Source organism: Salmo trutta, chromosome 18 (genome assembly GCF_901001165.1).
Source record: "Salmo trutta chromosome 18, fSalTru1.1, whole genome shotgun sequence".
NCBI lineage: Eukaryota > Metazoa > Chordata > Actinopteri > Salmoniformes > Salmonidae > Salmo > Salmo trutta.
The window spans coordinates 37,558,424-37,575,501 of NC_042974.1; the positions used below are offsets into that span (position 1 = coordinate 37,558,424).

A 17,078-nucleotide genomic window follows, 5' to 3' on the forward strand; every position below is an offset into this window, starting at 1 on the left:
ACAACATTTCATGACTGCCACAGTCCTAGGTGTAACGTTATCCAATTGATGTGAGAAATATCCAAATGTCTGTGTTTGTAGCCAGCACTTTCAGCCAGAAGATTTCAAACGGAACGGAAGTCTCAACTGATGGGATTGCCATGTCATCGAACGTTGAAAAGGGATGCTATTCTATTGATTTCCCCCTTCACTACAAAGAGGAAGCTATCCGATCAGCCAATATCAGCACAGCATAAAATTACCTAGCTAACTAGCTACAGTAGCTATAGCGAAGTAACTACTGCGGAGGCTAATGTGACTGTGTTCTATAAAGAGTCCGATCTCATCAACATCTGCAGAGGCATCAACATCAAGCTCAGCACAATGAACTAGTGTAAGACACCTCCTAAAATCTTACTAAGATCTATTAAATCTTTCCATGATTCCACGATGAGCAAATAAATATACTGGAGCTAGGCATAAACATGGTTTGTGTCTTGTTGTTACTGTTGGTGTGTTTACAAGTAGGCTACAACGTCTAGTGTTGTTTTCTCTGTATTATGGAGGCTTAGTTGATTGTTCATGCAAGGCTTGAAGTCTAAATTGGAGTAAAAGAGGTGTTAGTAAGGAGGGGATGGTGTGGATGACTGACTGGTGTCTGTTGGGGGTGGGTATTGTGTGTGAAGGTTAGTATGCATGATCTATTGACATGAGGGGGGTGGGTGGACATAGTACGTTGTTTGAGTGTGTCTTGGTAGGGACAAAGTAATAAAATGTTGGCTAATCACTGACTACTGTGTGTCCTACAGACTAATCCTGCTGCTAATGACGGTGACTTTGACACCAGCTTTAGTAGTACAGAGCCTGTAGATCCATTGGATGAAAGCTTTCAGCCTCAAATAAGCTCAAGCACAACATCATCTGACTTAGAAACATGCAAGGACAGCCAAAGGTATTTATGAAAGCACAATACCCTCTTGAGAAAACAAAATCCCCATTAAACTAAACTGCCTACAAGACAAGTGCTCCTCAAACTTTTCACATCCTTGCAATCAGTTATTTAGCATTTGGGAGAAGGGCTATTAGTACGGTATATTCTTCTGGCCTATTGCCTTTATTGTTGGCAGTGCTTGTCTACTCAACAGTACAATTGTACTTGCTCATACATAACAGTACACAACTAGACTGTCTACAAGTCAAGCCCCCCTCAAACTTTTCACATCTTTGCTAACAGCCCATCTCAATGCCCCATTATTGACTCTAAGTGTAATAAAACACATGCCAGTCTACTGTACCCTATTGTGGTTACAGATGAACATGAGGTTTAATGTATGGGTACACATCCTCATGATCAGTCTTCATGTTTTACACATACTCATGATCAGTATTCATGTTTTTCCAGGAGACTTGCAATACATACAAATCTTCTGCAAGAGGTCGAAGCAGTGAGTGGTGAAGAACCGCCACAGCGCCAAAGCCTGCTAAACCAGCTACCATTACCCAACAAAAGAAGAGGTTGACTAGCTGAAAAACATTATGGAACCTGCCTGAAACATTCAACCTACACAACATCCATATTAAGTTAGACTGATGTTGTAGTACAATATAGAATGCCTAGTATGTTCACCATTGCATTGTGGTATAGATATTGTTAGCTGTTGTACATATGTATACAAGCGTGTTTTATATGATCTCTTTTACATGTGTACTGACAAGTAACGAAACGATTCCAGCTGCATCAAAAACCAATAAAGTGTTGACTTCAACTTCTGGATCAATTCATTGTGATATTCATGAAATGCAGTTGTATAAACTTTCTTCAATTATACTGCTAAAACAAATGATTCTGGGAGTTGGTGTATCATTTAAACTTGAATTTGTTGGCAAGTTAACAGGTTTCAATAAAACAGTAGGTTAGTCTGTCAATATAACAGATAAGTAGATGTGGCTTGTATTCAAGACAAAGTTTATTTGCTCTGGAGACCGAGGAGAGTTTACACAGCAGTATGCAGTAACAGTTATGGCAATGTATGACATATATACAGTATAAACACTACAATACAAATATACTACTAACGCTTACAGTAAATACTACAGTTCTACAAAGGGAATACTTGCATATGGTGTGTTTGGGTGGTGCAATGAGGTGTTCAGAGTCACTTTGATACAAGGGGAGATTGTTGTTATGGGATCTTTCACATCTCCTCTTTAGAGTCATCAACTTCTTTGTATCCAAGTGGTATTGTGATGATCCAAGATGGCGTAGCAGTCAGACGTCTTTGTCTTTGTCCTGTCGTGTCCCTTGTATATATCTTTTTACATATTTTTCTTTGCATATCTTTTTAAAGTATTTTCCTAAACCTCAACTTCTAAATACTCTCCTGCAACCCGCCTCACCCAATGTGGCATGGATCTGTTTTTTTTTTCGAAAGTATTTCTATTTACTTCGGATCTGGAATCCCTCAACTGAAGCTAGCCAGCTAACTACCTACCAGCTATCAGTCAGCAAACCATTGCTAGAGGTCATCAGCTAACCTTTAGCTCGGAAAGCTCTCGCCAGTTTGAACAACGTGACTCAAACCAGAGCATAACGGACCTATTATTATTTTTTTACATTTCCCCATATCCCTGGATTCCTACCGCAAACTCTGAACATTTTCATCTGGATCTTCGCAACTAGCTAACCGCAATCCCGGGTGACTACTCCTGGCTAGCGTTTCCATCCCGGAGCAAGCACCAATTAGACTGAAGCTAGCCCAGCCAGGGCTACTGTGCTACCACCGAAGCCCACTCCTGGGCAACAATATCTGGACCCCTTCTACTGCCGATATCCTACTTCTCCTCTGTTCCTCTGGTGATGTGGAGGTTAATCCAGGTCCTGCAGTGCCTAGCTCCACTCCCACTCCCCAGGTGCTCTCATTTGTTGACTTCTGTAACCGTAAAAGCCTTAATTTCATGCATGTTAACATTAGAAGCCTACTCCCTAAGTTTGTTTTACTCACTGCTTTAGCACACTCTGCCAACCCAGATGTCTTACCCGTGTCTGAATCCTGGCTTAGGAAAACTACCAAAAACCCTGAAATCTCCATCGCTAACTATAACATTTTCCGCCAAGATACAACTGCAAAAGGGGGCGGTGTTGCAATCTACTGCAAAGATAGCCTGCAGAGTTCTGTATTACTATCCAAATCTGTACCCAAACAATTCGAGCTTCTATTTCTAAAAATTCACCTTTACAGAAACAAGTCTCTCACTGTTGCCGCTTGCTATAGACCTCCCTCTGCCCCCAGCTGTGCCCTCGATACCATATGTGAATTGATTGCCCCCATCTATCTTCTGAGCTCGTGCTACTAGGTGACCTAAACTGGGACATGCTTAAAAACCCAGCCATCCTACAATCTAAGCTTGATGCCCTCAATCTCACACAAATGATCAATGAATCTACCAGGTACAACCCCAAATCCGTAAACACGGGCACCCTCATAGATGTCATCCTAACTAACTCGCCCTCCAAATACACCTCTGCTGTTTTCAATCAAGATCTCAGCGATCACTGCCTCATTGCCTGCATCCGTAATGGTCTGCGACCAAACGACATCCCCTCATCACTGTCAAACGCTCTCTAAAACACTTCTACGAGCAGGCCTTTCTAATCGACCTGGCCAGGGTATCCTGGAATGACATTGACCTCATCCCGTCAGTAGAAAATGCCTGGCTATTCTTTAAAAGTGCCTTTTTTTCTTCTTTTTTTTACTTTTCAGGGAAGTTAGGAACAAATATACACAGGCAGTTAGAGAAGCTAAGGCTAGCTTTTTCAAACAGAAATTTGCATCCTGTAGTACTAACTCCAAAAAGTTCTGGGACAATGTAAAGTCCATGGAGAATAAGAGCACCACCTACCAGCTGCCCACTGCTCTGAGGCTAGGAAACACTGTCACCACCGTTAAATCCACTATAATTGAGAATTTCAATAAGCATTACTCTACGGCTGGCCATGCTTTCCACCTGGCTACCCCTACCCCGGTCAACTGCCCGGCACCCTCCACAGCAATCTGCCAATGCCCCCACCATTTCTCCTTCACCGAAATCCAGATAGCTGACATTCTACAAAGAGCTGCAAAATCAGGACCCATACAAATCAGCCAGGCTAGACAATCTGGACCCTCTCTTCCTAAAATTATCTGCCGAAATTGTTGCAACCCCTATTACTAGCTTGTTCAACCTCTCTTTCGTATCGTCTGAGATTCCCAAAGATTGGAAAGCTGCCGCGGTCATCCCCCTCTGCAAAGGGGGTGACACTCTAGACCCAAACTGCTACAGACCTATATCTATCCTACCCTGTCTTTCTAAGGTCTTTGAAAGCCAAGTTAACAAACAGATTACCGACCATCTCGAATCCCACCATACCTTCTCCGCTATGCAATCTGGTTTCCGAGCTGGTCATGGGTGCACCTCAGCCACGCTCAAGGTCCGAAACGACATCATAACAGCCATCGATAAAGACATTACTGTGCAGCCGTATTCATCGACCTGTCCAAGGCTTTCGACTCTGTCAATCAACACATTCTTATTGGCAGACTCGACAGCCTTGGTTTCTGAAATGATTGCCTCGCCTGGTTTACTAACTACTTCTCTGATAGAGTTCAGTGTGTCAAATCGGAGGGCCTGTTGTCCGGACCTCTGGCGGTCTCTATGGGTGTGCCACAGGGTTCAATTCTCGGGCCGACTCTCTTCTCTGTATAGATCAATGATGTCGCTCTTGCTGCTGGTGATTCTCTGGTCCACCTTTACGCAGATGACACCATTCTGTATACTTCTGGCCCTTCTTTGGATACTGTGTTAACTAACCTCCAGACGAGCTTCAATGCCATGCAACTCTCCTTCCGTGGCCTCCAACTGCTCTTAAACGCAAGTAAAACTAAATGCATGATATTCAATCGATCACTGCCCGCACCTGCTCGCCCGTCTATTGTCATTACTCTGGACGGCTCTGACTTAGAATACGTGGACAACTACAAATACCTGGGTGTCTGATTAGACTGTAAACTCTCCTTCCAGACTCACATTAAGCATCTCCAATCCAAAATTAAATCTAGAATCGGCTTCCTATATCGCAACAAAGCATCCTTCACTCATGCTGCCAAACATACCCTCGTAAAACTGACCATCCTACCGATCCTCGACTTTGGTGAAGTCATCTATAAAATTGCCTCCAACACTCTACTCAGCAAACTGGATGCAGTCTATCACAGTGCCATCTGTTTTGTCACCAAAGTCCCATGCACTACCCACCATTGCGACCTGTACGTTCTCGTTGGTTGGCCCTCGCTTCATACTCGTCGCCAAACCCACTGGCTACAGGTTATCTACAAGTCTCTGATAGGTAAAGCCCCGCCTTATCTCAGCTCACTGGTCACCATAGCAGCACCCACTCATAGCATGCACTCCAACAGGTATATCACACTGGTCACCCCCAAAGCCAATTCCTCCTTTGGTCGTCTTTCCTTCCAGTTCTCTGCTGCCAATGACTGGAACGAACTGCAAAAATCTCTGAAGCTGGAGACTCAGTTCTCCCTCACTAGCTTTAAGCACCAGCTGTCAGAGCAGCTCACAGATCACTGCACCTGTACATAGCCCATCTGTAAACAGCCCATCTATCTACCTACCTCATCCCCATACTGTATTTATTTATTTATCTTGCTCCTTTGCACCGCAGTATCTCTACTTGCACATTCATTCAGTGTTTAATTGCTATATTGTTATTACTTCGCCACCATGGCCTATTTATTGCCTTAACTTACCTCATTTGCACTCACTGTATATAGACTTTTTGTTTTCTTTTGTTCTACTGTATTATTGACTGTATGTTTTGTTTATTCCATGTGTAACTCTGTGTTGTTGTATGTGTCAAATTGCTATGGTTTATCTTGGCCATGTCGCAGTTGCAAATGAGAACTTGTTCTCAACTAGCCTGCCTGGTTAAATAAAGGTGAAATAAAAATAAATAAATACAAAATTGTCTGTGAGAGAAGAATGAAAAAGCTACTAGACATTCATGGGCAATCGTTGTGTACTGTCTGTATTCTTACTGTAGCAGCATGGTGTAGAATATATCCCACAGACACACATTAGCTAGCTAGCTACAACACACAGGTATAGTTACTCCAAGATTAATAATGTATGAGTCATAAAGCCAAAGTCATTCCTTTTCTCTCTGCCATCATCAAAGAAAATCCAGTTTAGCTGATTAGCTAGACCGTCAGAATACAGTACATTTTAGGTATAGGAAACACAACTTGGACAGCAGTGGTACTAGCAAGCCCGGTTATGGACAAATCAATCACCAAATTGTGCTGTACTGAACTACACTGCCTTATGTAAAAAGAGAGGTTACAGTATATTGCTAGCTAGCTACCGACAGCAAAACAACTTACTCGTTTGTCATTTGCCCTCCTGAGTCCTGGTCCAGCTTGTGTAGACTGCCGCCACTCCTTGCTGGTCTCACAATTATATTGCTCACTGTCTCAATTCCTCCTCAGTGTATTCCGGCTCAAATAAATAGGGCTGTATCTTCCTATGTAAAAAAATTGTGTTGTCGGTCAGCTCTTCTTGGAAAGAGGACTCATCAGAAGATGCCATTGTAGCTCATTATTTCGCAATCTCAGATAGATAGTGCACGGTAACAAAGCTTCAGTGACCCTGTAAATTAGTACCTCCCCTGTTTTGAAAAGCCTGCCTTCGATGGTGGGAACAAGGAAGTAGGGCTCCCATCAGACTGTAGTCTTTACAAAGCCAGGGAAAATGAGTCAACCCAGATATCCTGCAATGTCCTGACAGATAGGAACATTGGCTCAATTGAACAAGGACAACCCAATATCTACTCGCTGCTAATGTGGCCACAATAATTGTTACAAAACATGACTCCATTCATTTTTAGATCAGACAGCAGGCTCAATCAACCAATGCCATCATTGGTTGAACTCTCCCGGCACGAAAATTCAAAAATACAGCTATAGTGCATAATTATGTCTAAAACACCCTCTCATCAATCAGAATTATGTAGGGAGACTGGAAAAACACCCCAAATAGTGTCTAGCGGGGACGTTTCCCTTTAACATGTCACTTTTCTGGTCCTCTTGCCTACCTCTCCTCCATTCTCCCCATTGTTTTTATCTACCACTCTCCCCTCCATCATCATTTATCTGCATTAAGTCCATTTTCTCACTGGCCTGATGGCTCTCAGATGAAGCGACTATTTGGGTCTGAACCAAATGAAGACTGAAATACCATTTCCTGGTTGCTACACTTAGTTTTCTTTAGCTATCGCTCAGTGCTGCTGAGTGATGTATGTTGTTCTTGTTTTCTAATTTGATCATATTGATGTGTCAACTTGTATTCAGTCAGCAGATTTTGTTAGAGTTCCTACTTATATTTCTCATTGAAAGCCATTCATTTCACTGTTATTCCTCCTGAATAAATAGCGTACAAAGATATAAATAGAAAGGACGACAAAAAGATGAAGAGAGCAAGAAAAAGGTAAGAGAGAGAAGTCCCTTGGGTAACATATGACCTCCATCATGGCCATACGCCATGACTCTCATTGGCTCTTCTCTGAGCAATGTATTCTTTGCAGGAAAGTCAAGAGGTAATCTTTCACTCTCATTCCTTCCCTCTCTCATTCTCTATCTCCATTTAACATAGTGATGGTGTAGTGGGGGCCTTTGGGAGGCTACAATGACAGACAGGCGCCACGTCTACCTGTCTCTGCTTTATTAGAGGAGATATGATTCCAGCGATGAGGGTTTGGTGCTTTTCAAAACAAAAGTTATGCTAAAGTTGTTTATCAATCAATCAATCAAATGTATTTATAGAGCCCTTTTTACAACAGCAGTTGTCACAAAGTGCTTATACAGAAACCGAGCTTAAAACCCCAGAGAGCAAGCAATACAGATGTAGAGGCACGGTGGCTAAGAAAAACTCCCTAGAAAGGGAGGAACCTAGGAAGAAACCTAGAGAGGAACCAGGCTCTGAGGGGTGGCCAGTCCTCTTCTGGTTGTGCCAGGTGGAGTTTATAAGAATACATGGCCATTAAGGGTCAAATAATAATCACAGTGATTGTAGAGGCTTCAAGAGAGACCTCGGGAGTGAATGTCAGTTGGCTTTTCATAGCCAAGCATTTAAAGGTCAAGACAGAACAGCTACAAGCAGAACAGCTGCAGGCAGAACAGTAGCAACTGGGTCAGTAGCATGACCAGGTGGATTAGGGATGGGGACAGCCAGGAGTCGTCAGGCCAGGTAGTCCCTGAGGCATGGTCCTAGGGCTCAGGTCCTCTGGGACGGGAGAGAGTGAGAGAGAAAGAGAGAGAGAGAGACAGAGAGAGAGAGAAAGAGATGGGAGAATTAGAGGGAACATATCTAAGCTCACACAGGACACCAGATAAGACAGGATAATTATACAAGATATAACAGACTGACACTAGCCCCCCGGCACATAGACTATTGCAGCATAGATACAGGACACTGAAACGGGGGGGGGGGGGACACACTGTGGCCAAGTCCAAATTTAGCCCCAGACAGGGACAACCAGGCAGGATATAACCCCACCCACAACCCCACGCACAGCCCCCACACCCCTAAAGGGATCTCAACAGGCCACTGACTTACTACCCTGAGACAAGGCCGAGTATAGCCCACAAAGATCTCCCCACTGCAGGAGCCCGAGGACAGGAAGGATGGAAGAGCGCAAGCAAGCCAGTGACTCAGCCCCTGTAAAAGGGTCAGAGGCAGAGAATCCCAGTGGAGAAAGGGGAGCCGGCCAGGCAGAGACAACAAGGGTGGTTCGTCATGCCATTGCCTTTGCACAGCCTCCAGCTGTTTGCTTTGAAATTCTAGGAACAATAAGTAGGCCTGTGTCTTGTGACCATAGCGTACGTGTAGGTAGGTACGGCAGAACCAAATTGGTGAGATAGGTAGGAGCAAGCCTATGTAATGCTTACTAGGTTAGCAGTAAAACCTTGAAATCAGTCCTAGCCTTAACAGGAAGCCAGTGTAGGGAGGCTAGCACTGGGGTAATATGATCAAAATTTGTTGGTTCTAGTCAAGATTCTAGCAGCAGTATTTAGCAATAGCTGAAGTTTATTTAGTGCCTTATCCGAGTAGCCAGAAAGTAGAGCGTAATCTTGAAGTGACAAAACAAGGTTTAGCTTTTCTGCATCAAATTTGGACAGATTTTTGCAATGTTACAAAGATGAAAAAACGCTGCTCTTGAAATAATTTTTATATGTTCATCGAAGGAGAGATCAGGGTCCAGAGTAACACCAAGGTCCTTAATTTATATTTGAGATGACTGTACAACCATATAGATTCATTTTCAGATCTAAAGCAGATCTCTTTCAACATAAGAATGCCAAGCACAGGAAGTAGCTCTTTCAGTAGTTTAATGATCATTATCTTTTCATTGAAGAAGTTCATGAATTCATCAGTGCTGAAGTGAAGTGAACGCCAACCTCACTAGGGGAATGCTGCTTTTTATTTAGCTTTGCGACAGTATACATTTTTTGGGAGGGGGATTTTTTCTATTCTCCTCAATCAGGTTGGAAAAATAGACTGTTCATTCAGCTGTTAAGTGATTTTTGTACTCTGACATCCTTGAGTGGGTGGAGGGAGTCTGGAAGGGCATCAAGGAATCTTTGGGTCTTCTGAGAATTTACAGCGCGGCTTTTGATAATCCTTGGTTGGAGTATAAGCAAATTATTTGTTGCGATTGCAAATGTAATAAGATGGTGGTACAATAGTCCAGAATTATGAGGAAAAACATTTTGATTCAGTAAATCTATTCCACGGGACAAAACTAGATCCAGGGTATGATTTTGGCAATGCTTAGGTCCCGAGACATGTTGGATAAAACCCACTGAGTCTGTGATGGCTCTGAAAGCCTTTTGGAGTGGGTCTGTGGAGTTCTTCATGTGAATATTGAAGTTATGAATTTTTTTTATATTTTCTGCCTTGACTACAGGGTCAGATAGGAATTTAGGGAACTCAGTGAGGAATGCTGTATACGGACCAGGAGGCCTGTAAACAGTAGCTATAAAAAGGGATTGGGTAGGCTGCATAGATTTCATGACTACAACCTCAGAAAATGACATTTGCTATCAAAAATGGTAGCAACACCTCCGCCTTTGTGGAATGCATGGGGGATATGCTCACTAGCGTAACCAGGAGGGCAGGCCTCATTTAACTCAGGAAATTCATCAGGCTTAAGCAATGTTTCAGACAGGTAAATCACATCAAGTTTATGATTAGTGATTAGTTCATTGACTATGACTGACTTGTAAGTGAGGGATCTAACATTATTAAGTAGTCCTATTTTGAGTTGTTAGGTATTATACATTTTGTCGGGAAAATTACGGGGATAGAGGAGGTCTTTATTCCAGGGGTGTCCCAGTTAAAGGACAAGTTCACTTATTTTCAACAAAATCAAATGTTTTATGTAAATAGCATGTTATAGAGGTGTCCAGGAACTTTTAGGGGAATTTCACAAGGTTTTGAAAAACTTAGCCAACCAGCAATAGACTTTCTCATGTTCGTTCTTCAGTTGAAGGGGCAGAGCTAAAACATGAACAAAGCCTCCAAAAATACCTAAATACGTAATTTTAGAAACGACAACGCTCACAATATAGTAATGCAGGTCTTTAGATGTTGTACACATGAAATAGTGTCATTTTGAATTTCGTCCGCAATGTTATATTCCATTTTGTTGGACTCGAGCGCAACAGTGTGCGAGCATGCGCGGGCTTTCTCGTTCTCATTGTGGTGATACGAGAAAGCATGCACATGCTTGAACATGGAAATGCACGAGGAGGTCTATTGCTGTTGGGGTACGTTTCTCAACCCCCCCCCCAAAAATAGAGATTTGGTTAAAAAAAGTTAACTTGTCCTTTAAAAGAGACAAAGGCAACCATGGTGCTAAAAAAATATGCAGAAAGACCTCCCTACACACACACACACACATACACACACTGAATGGTAGACTGAGAGGTAGACTGAGCGGTGTGGTCGATAAGGATCTTGGTGGTGTAATGGGGGATGTCGATATGTAAACATCAAGCTTCTGGAGCTGACGGTGGAAATGGAGACTCCAAATAGTTCAAACAATGGAAACTTTGTTTTAATGAGGCATTTTGGAGGGGACTGTGAAAGTGAACAGTATATTCCCTTGCTAACTTTGAAGGTGATGCTTGAGATGATTATGTCGTTTTGAATGTAATTGTTAAACCATTTGAGTATTGTGGAGTTCTATTGTGGATAGTTAGAAACTAGATAAGCCTGCAGCTACCATATCAGTGTCAATAGCTGTCATATTCTGTAGCTGTCACAGTAACATTTACTTTCGAAGAAGAAGACAATTATATTTTGTGTTTTTCTACTGTTCCTGAAATATGATCCTATAAATCAATGGCTCCCCTTATTATTTGTTCAATCTAGATCAAACTAAGTTATTCTGTGTTCATCTCTGTGCTGAGACACACACACAAGTGCAATCTAAATGTACTGTAAAGTGTTACAAATAAATACATTGATTGTAAAAAAAATGACATTACATCTTGTTACATTTTTACCTCCCTTATCTGTTATCTGCATGTTACAAAGGACATGTTTGTGTCTGAGGTCTTTCATATGACCTCTGTATGCAGAGATGTGTGTAGTAGAAGTGTTCCTGTTTAGTAAAGGGCCTGGAGAGAGTTATCTGTCCCCGGAGGACCTGCCCACTCATGGGGAAAATAGCCCCATGTGAAGCAGGGAGAAAGCAGTGACATTTAACACTCACACACACACACACACGAGGACCATATGAACACAGATATATTAGAATAGATTGTTATTCATGAATATACGAATGGCATTCCTAAACATGGTAGCTTGATACAACACCCCTTCCCACTCTCTCACACACCAAATAACATGCACAGTCTTATACAATTTCATTAGAAGGGTGTACATCGATATGTTTTTATGTTATAGAACAAACATTGTACTGTAATAGAGTTTAATAGACAATCTAATATTGATAGCAGCGTCCCAGCCACACACCAGATGAATTACCTATATAAGCACAGCAAGATGAATACCCTGTCTTTGGAAGTCAGAGAAGAATGCAGACTTTCTTTGTACAGTGATAAAATATAAAGCATGAGTATGATAGTCCCCTGTTCTGCAGCATAATCCGAAGGTCTGAGGCTGATCCATTAGAATGTAGCTTTGAAGGATAAAAAAAAACATACTCAGATAAAGTTACATCAAATCATCACTATCTCTTTGTTTGTATTTTCTATTTGGACATAGCGTTTGTACAGTCACAGAGTGTGTTCTGTCCTGAATGTATTGACATTGATCGAAATATGTTTGTGGTTTATGTTTAGGCTTACATTGTCAGTAATGACAGACAAATGCTTCCTCACAGAATCCACATTACTGACATTGATCCTGCTTTGTAAACTGCACAGTAGGCGTGTATAAACAAATGTGTTTACCAAAAGTATACTTTGATTGTAACAGTCTCACCATGCTTTGCATAAGCACTGATGCATACAGTTGAAGTCGCAAGTTTACATACACCTTAGCCAAATACATTTGAACTCAGTTTTTCAAAATTCCTGACATTTAACCCTAGTAAACATTCCCTGTGTTAGGTCAGTTATTGTAAGAATGTGAAATGTCAGAATAATAGTAGAGAGAATGATTTATTTCAGCTTTTATTTCTTTCATCATGTTCCCAGTGGGTCAGAAGTTAACATACACTCAATTAGTATTCGGTAGCATTGCTTTTAAATTGTTTAACTTGGGTCAAACGTTTTGGATATTCTTCCACAAGCTTCCCACAATAAGCTGGGTAAATGTTGGCCCATGCCTTCTGACAGAGCTGGTGTAACTGAGTCAGGTTTTCAGGCCTCCTTGCTCGCACACGCTTTTTCAGTTCTGCCCACATATTTTCTATAGGATTGAGGTCAAGGTTTTGTGATGGCCACTCTAATACCTTGACTTTGTTGTCCTTAAGCCATTTTGCCACAACTTTGGAAGTATGCATGGGGTCATTGTCCATTTGGAGACCCATTTGCAACCAAGCTTTAACATCCTGACATATGTCTTGAGATGTTGCTTCAATATATCCAAATCCACTGGAATTGTGATACAGTGAATTATAAGTGAAATAATCGGTCTGTAAACAATTGTTGGAAAAATTACTTGTGTTTTGCACAAAGTAGATGTCCTAATCGACTTGCCAAAACTATAGTTCGTTTACAAGAAATTTGTGGAGTGGTTGAAAAATGAGTTTTAATGACTCCAACCTAAGTGCATGTAAACTTCCGACCTCAACTGTACACAGCAAGAAAAACCTGGCTTTTCAAACTACATAGATGTTCTTTTTTTAAATCTCTTTTTAACTCAACAAATCATGTTCAATTCGAGAGAAAAGGAAAGAGGGGATGAGCAAGGGAGCACTCAATATTTCATAACACTATCAGTCTTCAATGTTCAGAGTTGGGCTTGTGATGAAATCCCCAGGTCTTAAAATAACCCATGAAGTTTGGTTCAGGATTTTGATATCCCATTCCTCTTTCTCATTCTCCTCTCCTGTGTTACCAATGTTATTCATTGTAAATGGAAGTTGTAAGGTCTCCTGCAAAGGTCCACTCTGTTGCACAGGGTGTTACAACATCCTTCATCAATAATACTAGACAATAGATAATATTCAGTGTATGATTGTGTGATATTAAAGCAGAGAACAAAGACTCTATTAAAGCGCAGAACAAAGACTTCATGATCTTTACTGACTTTTCATAGAAATTGGTTAGTTTGAATAGTGGGCTACAGGGCATAGTGCTAAAAGGGATTCACTTTGTGAAATAAAGCTTTGCTATAATGAGCCAATTCATTCATTCAAATGTCCTAGTCTTATAGAAAGTGGAAAAAAGTTTGTGTTTGGAACAAACCAAAAAAAACAAATATATATTTGTTTGTATTAACATGGGGCTGATAATTAAAGTGGGTTATATTACTTTTGAAACTATCTTTCCATTCTAATTTTAGCCCACCTTTGTTGTTATAGCCTGTAGGCAGCAGGAAGGCTGTGCAGAGCGGACTTGCTGCATGTGGATGACTGAGCTATGCTCTGTGTTTAGATACAGTCCTGGTGTCTGGCCTAAGGCCAGCTCTCTTGTCATGTCAGCTTGGTCCCCAGGCTAGTACCAAAGATGTGCCAGTTCTTTGTCCAGCTAGCAGCTGTGATTAAGAATTTATCACGAAAGAAAAACTTTTACTTCCCCTGTAAGGTGAAAAGGTAGCCAAAACAAAGTGATGGTTTTGATGCTGTAGTTGTATGACATGATTGGATTCAGTAAGGTGGTTAAACTAATAGAATGTGTATTATGCTTTTATTTCCTGTCATCCTGTCAAACCAGAGAGATTCCATGACAAACTGGCATTAATGGCTTTGTATTGGTTGCATAATGCATCATATTGCACTAGGTGAAGCACAGTGAAGGCACATGAGGACATGAATATGTTTGTGTGAAAGATTAGAAAAAAATGTACACGCTGTAGATCTAGCTATTATATTTCTCTCAGATAATTGTAATCATGTTTTTGTTTTATTTGTAACGCTTGCAGTGCATTGTCATTGTCACCACCTCCATTGTCATCATCATTATCATCACCATCAATGTCATCACCACCATCAACTCTAGCGAACAGCATCCATTGCCATATGTTGCGGAGTCCGTGCTACCTAAGTATGGTTGCAAGTTGTGTGACTGATGCAGTATTTAGAAAGAGGACCCTGTTACCATGCTAGAGGCTGCATTTGTTGCCTTGGTGACCAGCTCATATATTTGCATGCAGGGTTGTGGAGTAACGGATTACATGTAATCTGTTACATATAAGGGATTACAAAAAATGATAACTGTAATCCGTTACATTACCAGCAAAAGTATTGTAATCAGATTACATATTCCCAGGTAAGAAGTTTTAGGTTGTAGTTATTGTAGGAATTATAGCACTATTTCTCTCTATACGATTTGTATTTCATATACCTTTGACTATTGGATGTTCTTATAGGCACTTTAGTATTGCCAGTGTAACAGTGTAGCTTCCGTCCCTCTCCTCGCTCCTACCTGGGCTCAAACCAGGAACACATCGACAACAGCCACCCTCGAAGCAGCGTTACCCATGTAGAGCAAGGGAAACAACTACTCCAAGTCTCAGAGCGAGTGACGTTTGATACGCTATTAGCGCGCACCCGGCTAACTAGCTAGTCATTTCACATCGGTCACATCAGCCTAATCTTGGGAGTTGATAGGCTTGAAGTCATAAACAGCGCAATGCATTGCGAAGAGCTGCTGGCAAAACGCACGAAAGTGCTGTTTTGAATGAATGCTTACGAGCCTGCTGGTGCCTACCATCGCTCAGTCAGACTGCTCTATCAAATCATAGACTTAATTATAACATAATAACACACAGAAACACGAGCCTTAGGTCATTAATATGGTCGAATCCGGAAACTATCACGTTTATTCTTTCAGTGAAATACGGAACCTTTCCGTATTTTATCTAATGGGTGGCATCCATAAGTCTAAATATTCCTGTTACATTGCACAACCTCCAATGTTATGTCATAATTACGTAAAATTCTGGCAAATTAGTTCACAACGAGCCAGGCGGCCAAAACTGTTGCATATACCCTGACTCTGCGTGCAATGAACGGAAGACAAGTGACACAATTTCACCTGGTTAATTTTGCCTGCTAACCTGGATTTCTTTTAGCTAAATATGCAGGTATAAAAATATATACTTCTGTGTATTGATTTTAAGAAAGGCATTGATGTTTATGCTTAGGTACAGTCGTGCAACGATTGTGCTGTTTTCGCAAATGCGCTTTTGTAAAATCATCCCCCGTTTGGCGAAGTTGGCTGTCTTTGTTAGGAAGAAATAGTATTCACACAGTTTGCAACGAGCCAGGCGGCCCAAACTGCTGCATATACCCTGACTCTGTTGCAGAGGTGACACATTTTCCCTAGTTAAAATAAATTCATGTTAGCAGGCAATATTAACTAAATATGCAGGTTTAAAAATATATACTTGTGTATTGATTTTAAGAAAGACATTGATGTTTATGGTTAGGTACAAGTTGGAGCAACGACAGTCCTTTTTCGCGAATGCGCACCACATCGATTATATGCAACGCAGGACAGGCTAGATAAACTAATATCATCAACCATGTGTAGTTAACTAGTGATTATGATTGATTCATTGATTGTTTTTTATAAGATAAGTTTAATGCTAGCTAGCAACTTACCTTGGCTTCTTTCTGCATTCGCGTAACAGGCAGGCTCCTCGTGGTGTGCAATGTAAAGCAGGTGGTTAGAGCTTTGGACTAGTTAACCGTAAGGTTGCAAGATTGAATCCCTAAGCTGACAAGGTAAAAATCTGTTGTTCTGCCCCTGAACAAGGCAGTTAACCCACCGTTCCTAGGCCGTCATTGAAAATAAGAATGTGTTCTTAACTGACTTGCGTAGTTAAAAAGTATTTCTTAAAAATTGTTATGAAAACTTGAAATCAGCCCTAATTAATCGGCCATTCCGATTAATCGGTCGACCTCTAGTCCAAGAAATGTCTTCCAATGGTGTGACTGCTGTCGGCATCCAAAGATTATCCAACTTGAATAAACGCTTGGAGGTAAGGATGACAGCAGTGGTGTAGTCTACGGCGATACGGATGTCACTTATTATTTATATCTACATAGCGCATTGATGTGAATCACACTGCTGCTCTCTCATTTAGCTATTTGCGCCTTATGGATTGTGGTTGTTGTGGATGGCTGTTCATAAATGTAAATGTGTATATGATCCCAATAATGGTTGAATTCAAGAAGTTTAAGCTGCCTATCAATCATTATTTTTGAAACCAGTGGACAGCCAGTGAAAAATGTGCTCTTGCAACAGCTATATAGTGCGGATCCCAGCCTATGGAATAAACTGGGGCTTTTATTGCTCAATCTAATTCATGCTGATAAAAAAAATCCATAGGCCTAATAGACACATGCT

The 17,078-nt window shown here is 41.3% G+C and overlaps 1 protein-coding gene across 1 annotated transcript in view; it reads left to right on the forward strand.

Annotated features, from left to right (window-relative positions):
• LOC115153257 (glutamate receptor ionotropic, delta-1) overlaps positions 1 to 17,078 on the forward strand; it is a 454,984-nt gene that overhangs the window by 373,995 nt on the left and 63,911 nt on the right. The window lies entirely within an intron of this gene.